General features: G+C 44.6%; 1 long non-coding RNA gene across 1 annotated transcript; it reads left to right on the top strand.

Annotated features, from left to right (window-relative positions):
- The first annotated feature begins 2,244 nt into the window (after positions 1-2,244).
- On the top strand, positions 2,245-8,778 carry LOC144173905 (uncharacterized). Its single transcript, XR_013323401.1, has 3 exons — positions 2,245-2,518; positions 4,042-4,311; positions 7,196-8,778. It is a non-coding gene; the product is annotated as an uncharacterized LOC144173905 (long non-coding RNA).
- The last annotated feature ends 348 nt before the right edge of the window (positions 8,779-9,126 follow it).

Genomic DNA, 9,126 nt, shown 5'->3' with positions numbered 1-9,126 from the left:
CCGTGATGGCGTTTACCGGCTCGCCAACACGATAAGTCAACGCCAACAGACGCCTCGTTCGTAATCAGCGGCGCGAGCGCGCCATCAGACAGAACCGACAGACGCCCTGAAGGTGGTTTTTAGGGCCTAAACAGCAGCGTCTATGTCTGGCATAGACGCTAGACGTCAACGTTTGTGTTCTGAATTTTCCCTTCAGTAAGTAACAGTCAGACGGACGATAACATAACTATGTGAAGATATGCTTTGGCTCATGCCACGGCAAGCGCAATCGTTTGTGGCTGCAGCCTCGGTTGCTCTTCGTCCACAACAAACTGAATCGGCTGTACAGCTTTCTTCGAGGGCGTGTATGCAGGGGTTCTATCTTCCTTTTTTGCGCAGGCCGACGGGGGCGGTCGTGTAAAATCATTTTCGCTCGTCGCTGCCGTAGGGTTGCCACCTTCCTGGTTTTGGACCGGCCCGACCGGTTTTTTAAACAGCGGGCCGGTTGCCGGTCCATATCTAAAACCAGCCGTCATCAGCCGGTTTTTTGGCTTTTGTGCCGTGATTATGCCCGTTTTGGCGTTTTATAAGCGTCAATTCAACAACTAAGACGATAAATACGTGTCGACAAGCATAGGCGTGCGCACAGGGGGGGCAGGGGGGGGGGGCGGCCGCCCCCCCTAATCATCTGAAGGGGGCGCCAAATTTGCCCCATGCCTTGCCGATGTAACACATGAAAGTAAAATTTCTGCTCAGAAATATTTTGTGTGTGTTGCAATTCCATCACATTGAAATAAAAATTTTATAACCATCCCTCTTTGCACTGCGTTCGCACCGCAAGGCCTTCAGTGAGAAGAGGTCGGGAGTTGCTCTGGGGGGGGGCTCAGCGGTAAGACTTTGCCCCCCAAATTGAGAACTCTGCGCACGCCTATGTCGACAAGCTGCGCAAAGACACGCGAGCAGAGAAAATACGCGGGCGAGCGCGCTGCCTCAGATGGAGGGGGACCTAAGGGAAGAACAAAATAACGAAATTCTACCGCTGCGGTCAGCAATTGCGGTTACTTTTCAGTGAAGCACATGCAGAGCGATTAACCAAGCTCTCAATCACTTTCAGTACAAACGTTATGTTGATTTCTCTCTAAGAAAACACTACAATAAATGACACTGCATGTTAAAAAACATGGCGTCTTTTTTCAACACAATCCCCCCTCCCCCCCCCCCCCCCCCCCCCGGAAGGCCCGTTTTTTTTTTTTCGGGGAAAGGTTGTAACCCTACGCTGCTGTTCTGCCTACCTGCTTGCTGTACCTATTACGTCGCCGCCACCGCAAATCCCCACTTGTTACAAACTCAGAGGTTTTCGCACTGTTAGCAGTCGTTTTACACGATGGGTTTGATGCGCCTGACATGCCAGGAGTGACATCGGTTGTAGTATTAGCGCGACGTTGCTTGTCTGCAAGACGGTGCCGGACAAACAAGCGTTATCAACGCCATAATTCTAACGGCACATTCCATTTATTTCGTGGCTACCGTGGCTTGCGCAGAAAAGGTCGGGTTGACTGCGATAGCTTTTCTTGAGTCAAATAATGGAGCTTTGGCTCAATCGCTTGCAGCGCTAGCAATGCGGCCTCGTCTGCAAGACCGGTGCGTGAGAAACAAGCGTTAGGACAGCCAGAATTTCAAAAATGCAGCATAAACTAGACCATCGTTAAAGGAGGCGATGACTAGACACAAGCAACAATATTCGTTGACAACTTGCGTAAGTATAGAGGTGTTTTAGGCGCCTCCAAGACCGCCCGCCCACATAGCTGTTTGTTAACGCGTCCGTTTACTGTTTTGTAGGTCAATGGTTCGATTCCTCGTCGAACGTGTTTTTTTTTTTTTTTTTACGTGAGGGTTTCATTAGCTCCTTTTTTAACGACCAGGGTAAGCACCTGTTCCTTGCTTTCTATCACGCCGACATTTACCGCCCTCTTCCCAAACCCAAAGTAGCTCGTTTTCTCGCACGTTCTCTCTTGAGAAGCCCGCCGTGAAAACAAAACCAAAACAAACGTCAAACCTCTTTACAATATCAGTATATATGTCAATTACTTTATGTGTATTCACTTTTTGTGTTTAAAAACCTTTAATTTAAGTTATAAACACATTTAAGACTTTGAAATCAGAAAGATAATTACCAACATTACAGTAGTAACACAATTTTCGTCAAACATAGAGGTGCTGCATTTGAAGTCTGGCAACTATCTCTCACTTTTGTGTGTTTTTTCATGGCGTTTTGTGCCGAGTGGTTGGTGGCGTGATTTAATCTGTTTTATCTATTTCAAGCTTAAATCATAGTTATAGAAGCTTTATGGGTGATGTCTACCCTTCTAACCTACGCGTGTGTTGAACATGGGGACCCCGGAAGAACGAACATCGCCGGATAAAATACTGCGCGTCAAAAGTGGATGACATTGCATCAGAACAAAGCGTGTTCGTGTGTCCGCGAGATGAAGACGACAGTGAAGGAGAATTTTACGTTGGAAACATCGTTTTTGCTCGGGTAAGTACGCATTTTTTATTATTCTGTATTTGGTTGGAACGAGTTCTGGTGTTTATGGGTCAGTAATTCGCTAGACCCCCATCTCGTTTGCTCTGAGAGCCTACGTGAGTTTATACTTGTTTGGCGCCCAGTCCACCGTTTCCGCAGAAGTCAGCATCAATTTACGCTGAAGCTAGACCTTGGCTACGATGCTCGCGCTATGGTACACGGCTGCTAATAATTTCACATCACGCAAGGCTCTTTAACACCGGGGCGTTTGTTTATGTGTCTCTCAAACAGTGCCTTTGCGGTTGCAAATCGCAGTCGCAATTTCGCGTGAGTGGCACAACGCTGTGATTAGTCCTCCCTCGTGAATACCCGCGGTATACTAAGAAATAACATGAACAGGAGGTTCCCTGGAAGTGCATGTGAAAACGCGTACACGTGATTCCATGGCTGGCGTCTCTCCCCCCCCCCCCCCCCCCCCCCCCTTCACGAATTCCGTGCAGTGCGCTTCGCAGCTATTGCGCTCGCGAGACCGGCGACCGTACGCCTCGCGGTCTTCGGGCCGCGATGTGTGTGCTGTTCTCGTGAAGCTCGACAACAGCGAAATTGCCGTACTCGCTCGCCAACGCGCCCCGACAGCGTACGCGTCGACCGGGTGCTGACGGAGTTGTGCTGGAAGAAAAGCAGGCAAGAGATGAGGGCGCACGAGGTGTAGTTAAACATGAGAATTTACAAAGTGCAAGGTGGAGAAAATAGTATGCAAGGGCCGGAAACGGTGAGAGAGTTCGGGCCGCGCGCCAGCGAGCGAGTGCGGTAATTTACGTTGCCGAGTTTCACGAGTCCGGCACGAATATGACGACGCCCGTCTGAGAGTTCATAGAGGTATAGAATTCACATACGTGCAAATTGAAGGTGAAATGCGCGCATGTGGCCTCGCAGGGAGTTAGCATAGTCTCGGGGTAGTGGGGGAGATTTCACAACGCCTACGAGGCGCCTGCCGATTCTGTCAGAGTAGCTCTCGGGAAGTCTGGGGCTTGATATCAGAGGCATATGTATTGTTTAAATTAGTGCAGAAAATTGAGCCAATTCGCAAGTTCTCATTTTCGCAAAACCGCAGGCCATACAGAGACTAACAAGAAAGCTGTAGGCACTCTCTCAACTCGATTTATATTGGAGAATTGAACGTGCAGATACAAGTCAGACATTGAAATGGAGGAGCCTCAACTATCACACACCAGTTCCGATTGAAAGCAAGGGATACAGATGAGCTGCTAGCATGCGTTCCATGCAAATTAGCTCAGTAGCTAGCTTTGCATATATCATGCATACCCCACTCACAGTACCTGCGGGTCTAATAAATACATTCTTACTGTGACCTAAATTTCACTTGGGGTGTTCCGGGAATGTTCTTATTAGTGCCTTGGAGGTTACTGTCTTTAAACGATTAAAAATCTACTTGATGTAAGCATTCGTGCTTTGTGTGTGCTCTTCTTGTATTTCAACAAGTGTCAGCACACTCACAGATTATGCACCTGCAGGTGCTGCTGCTGGCTGTCCTGGGTCAGCCGCCTTCCAGTCCAGTTTCAAAGGCTTTGCCAGAGCCTCCCTTGGCCAACCGACACTGCACCTGCTGTACCCAAGTACTGCCTGGCCTTTCGTTGGTGCTCCGTACGCTTTGCCGCCAGGAATGGTCATTCATCCATCATCTGGCCGCTTGGACCACCCGTTCAGAAGTCAGCGCATTTGCTCGACACATCGGTCCAGGCACTGCTGCCATATCGGTGCACCCACCGATTATGTATTTTCAGGTTAGTAATTGCATGTTGTGGAACTTGCCATGATGTATACCTGTTAGCAGTGCTGTGGCCTCTGATTATTTGAAACATTTTCATGAAGCAGTGCTGTGCGTATGGAGCGTGTCATTGCTTAGCAGAGATATTGAAGAGAATCTGGGGCTGACGACTAAAGGGCAAGAAGAGAAATTGAACTGACTTTGAAGCAAGTATTCGTATGTAATCAAGCCAAGCAAACATTTAGGATCTTTCGATATGGTTTTAAACTTGCAATACAAACTGGTCTACTTCAGATCATACTGGTAATAATCATACTATACCGAAAAGTACATCCCGCAGTCTGTAGAATTCTGACAGCGCTTTTTTCGCAGTCTCTCATGACAGGCACTAATCTCAATGGTTGGAAGATAGTCGAGGTAGCACCAGTCTTTAAATCAGGAGACGGTACTTCACCATTGAATTTCCCTAACAAGCACCATATGCAAGGTCGGGAAACATTTCATCCACTCTCAGGTCGCTAATTATTTATAAAATCACAATATCACATTCGAGTATCATGACGGTTTTCACAAGGGTTACTTGAGAAACACAACTTTCAGGATTTGTTCACGATCTACATTGATCCATTGACACAGGCTTACAAACTGCGGTAGTTTTTCTCGATTTTTCTAAAGCATTCAATCGCATTGCACACCACAGACTACTTCTCAAACTTCACCCTAATGTCCTCACTTGAGCAAAAGATTTTCATTCTTCTCAAATGCAGTTTACTTCTAATAACTATATACTTCTTTTGCTCGTGCCACTTTGTTGTCCCCCCAGGCAGGTTGCTTGGTCTATCTTCCATGTTGCATATCCTCCCATGTAGGTCTATTTGCAGATGATGTTGTAATTTATCACACAATTTCCTTCAACTACTACCGTCAATGCTTTCAATCTGATCTTAACACAATTAACTCCTGGTGCTGCAAATGGCTAATGTTGCTTATCTCTAAAACAAAGTGCATGACTTTAACGGTGGCAAGTCTCGGATTGTAAATACTTACTTCATTAACAACAGCCTGATTACCTCTTGAGACAAAGGTGTTTTGGTAGGCCGGTAGGGGAGGGGGGGTTGCATGGTGGATTTCACAAGGTACATCGATTGGGAAAATAAGACGTGTGATTAATATTTTCATTTGCACTCCAAAACTCGCTTTATTTTATATGTTTAACCCACTGCCGTGGCTAGGGTGGTGTGCTGTGGAGGCGAATGTCGGTTAGATACCGCTTGGTGTAGCCGATTTTCAGATGGAGGCAACACGTAAAGACGCCCGTGTTTGGAGATTTCGATGGGCACAAAAATACCCAGATGGTCAAAATTAATGCGAAGCCTTCCCCTACAGTGCTCCCCATATCCCAAGTGTAGCTTTGGCGTGTTAAACCACCGTTTTTTTTTTCATGTTTTTGGTATAGTACCAGCTGCTGTAGCAGGTGCAACTTAAAGGTAAAATTATACATAATGTTTCCAAGAGCTAAATATAAAGGCCATATTGAAGTGCGTTTATGGGTCTATCTCATAGCAGTAGTGAAAGGTTATATACTCTGGTGCAGGTTAAGAACGCCAATGGCTCATGTGGTGTAGTCCAGTGTTTGACGGAATGCCGTGTAGGCAGGTAAAAGCATTATTTCAGTGATGAAACGTAGGTCACTGACCAAGTCAAGAAAGCCATTTAACGGTTTGTTGCTTGTTCACGGTGAGCATGTGTCGTTGAAAACGAAGCTATATATTGGGCATTACGCGGCGCAATGAGTTTGCATAGATATGGTGCAGATTGCCATCCATTATGTTGATAATGTTGGGCGTCGTCTGAACAATGAGGGACTCGAGCAGTAATCGAGAAGATAGATTGCACTCAGTTGTCAGTAATTTTGTCTTGTTCCAGTCGACCACGTGTCCCGTCCTCTCACGGTGCTCTGCCAGTGGACTTGTTTTTGCATGGCCCTTGTTCACTTCGTTCCAGTGCTGCGTTAATCTTCTGTGCAGATTGCCCGTTTCGTCAGTGTACACTGATTTGCATTCAGCGCATGGAATCTAATAAACAATACCCGGAAGCTTGGAGCGTGAGAGGGGGTCTTTCACGCTGACAATGTCAGAACGCAGCTTGCTAGTGGGCACATGCACAATGTATGCACTGCGTGTCTTGAAAATGTATGCGAGAGTTTCACCGATGTGTGGGACGTAGGTAATTGCTGCACGTTTTGATGCAGTCGTTGTCCTGAATATAATGCCTAAAGCATTATATTCAGAAAGAAGCGAGGAGGGCGACTAGCAAGAATCCACATTGACATTAGCAGGCAGAAGCGTCCACAAGGCCTGTGTCAAAACGTGCTGCAATTCTCGTCCTACACATCAATCAAACTTTCGCACGCATTTTCAAGAAACACATTGTGCACATCGTGCAGGTGCCCACTAGCAAGCTATGTTCTGACATTGTCAGCGTGAAAGACCCCCTCTCACGCTTCAAGCTTCCAGGTGTTGTTTATGTTTTGAACAAAAAAAGTGCCATTTAAACGTGACACCTCCTTCCTTGCCGATTTCTGATGCCTGATTGTTCAGTTTGTGGGGATACGTTTAGCAGATTGCTCACATGTCTAACCTGTATTTGGGCTTGAGCAGTCAAACGCTGATGCTAGCAGTGAAGTAGGTGAAAATTGTAGTTTGATTGTAGTTGTGTGCAGATTACCTACATTGTGTTAATTCGTAGAAAAGCAAAATTGAGGTAACCCTACTAACTGTTCCGCATTGCAGCATTTTATTATGCGAACGTTAAGGAGTTCAGCTGCTTGTTAAAGGTGAAATAAACAGTGGTACAAAAAGAAGAGCATCTACTAAACAGAAATATCTTCACAATCGCAGGATGCCAACGGTCCGCCTACCAACTTGTGTCCTGCATCGTTTCTGCTGGCTGGAGCGGTTCATGGAGCATTTTCCAGCTTATCAAAGTTTGTGGTCAAGCGCTCCTCCAAGTGAAAGATGCCGCAGAGGGATCTTTTGTTTTAATGCCACAATTTCACGTGCTCAGCAGCAAATGTACTCGTAAGGCTTTTTTTTTTAAATATTCATCACCCAAGAGGGCATGTTACCTTCGTCTTCGATGGAATGTGTCTGCACTCAGGTTATTTGTGACAGAAACAAGTGGACCACGTCATGAGAGTCATTGAGGCCTTGTTGATTGTGCATGCTTCTGAAATGACATTTTCATTAAGCTGAATACTTTCCACATATTACGATTTGTGAACAAATTATGGTAAAAGTCATGATTAGTTGTACTACACTGCAGGAAGGAAATGCCAACATACGTTTTAAGCACCTCTGATATTTCAGATCGTTGGCTGGTGAGCAATAAAACAAAACTGAAATTTTTTTAAAGTAAAATCAAATATTCGTTGTCACCAGTGCATGACCATAGTAAAAGCTATCTAGTCACCAAATTTAGAATTAGACACGAAATGCCAAGAAAAATAGGGAAATAAACTAGACAGCTGGCTACAATAAACCAATTCGTAAAATTCCTCAATGTCTATCAAGTGATGATTCAGGCGGGTTAGTTAAGATGTCAGTGGGTTTACACACCCAACTTGCAGGGAAGCACATGAGCTCCCAATATTAACATGTTTTTAGTGAAGACCGTCTTCCTTCATTAAGCTGCTTTGCACATTGATGCCAGTCTGATAAATGTCCTGAATTTTTGTTATGATCAATCTTTGTATGGGAACCATATATTTTTATATGATGTCGCTGTGTATTTCTGAAACTGTATCTAGTCACTAATTCCAATTTCTCGTGGTCAGGTTTTTTCAACTAATTCGTAGCTTTTTTAACAATTATGGTATATTTTGTGTGCCTAAAGGAATGCCTCATTGCATGTTTAGCCTATGTAGTGTTGAAAACGGACATTTTGCTTCAAAGTGGAATGTCGGGCTAGCAACAAGGTACTTCGCGTGCTGCTCACTTTCATTCATGCCATTATTTTTTATATTATCATTTAAAATTAAAAGCCAACCAATTTGCTGTCGTTTTAATTTTGTCACCTATTTTTTACTTTCTTTTTTTTTTCAACTTTGTGTAAGGATTGACTATCCATATTTTATGATACCAAGGCGTTGGACTGGGCTAGCTGGTACATGTTTGAATGGATGAAAAACCATAGGAAAACCCAGGACACAGAAGAGAATGACGGGACAAACTTGTGCCGTCATTCTGTTTTAACTGTTTCCTGTGTTTACCACTGGTTTTTTATGCATTCAAACATTTTTTATGAGTTTGTTGAACAGTGATTAGTTTAGGTGTGTTCAAACAATTGTTGGCTGCGAAGGCTCCCTGTAGCATTTGTATAAGTGCTCTCTGCTTTTTTTTTGAGCCAATACCCCACCACCAGTCTTCATGAGGTGGTCTTTTGTAGAAATAAGTTGAAATAAATATTTGTTTGCATTGCTTTACATGTTTTGAAAGAATTTCTTGTTCATGCTTGTTTCATTCAACCCCGTTTCAGAATCCTGCTTAAGGCATTTCCTCTGTTATTTTTTTCAGAACCAGGAAGGGTGCTCATCCTCGGTTCTTGCTGAAGCAGCAGTATCCATACTTCACACGTGAGCTCTGAACACACAGGAATTATGGTATGAAACATTCTACCAGTATAAGCCTGCTTTGTAGACGTCATTGTAGATGTCAAAGCTCTTGACAGTGTAGTCCAATGTCTGGTGTAACGGGCAATGTCTACAACTTGTAAAAATTAATTTTGTGGCTATAATGTTTGTGATTATTTTAAAATGCACGTCAACTACTAT

Source organism: Haemaphysalis longicornis, unplaced genomic scaffold, assembly GCF_048455015.1.
Source record: "Haemaphysalis longicornis isolate Haplotype H1 unplaced genomic scaffold, Haemaphysalis longicornis Haplotype H1 scaffold_3, whole genome shotgun sequence".
NCBI classification, from domain to species: Eukaryota; Metazoa; Arthropoda; class Arachnida; order Ixodida; family Ixodidae; genus Haemaphysalis; species Haemaphysalis longicornis.
The sequence above is the reverse complement of the archived record's forward strand: the minus strand, read 5'-3'. Positions and strand labels throughout refer to the sequence as shown.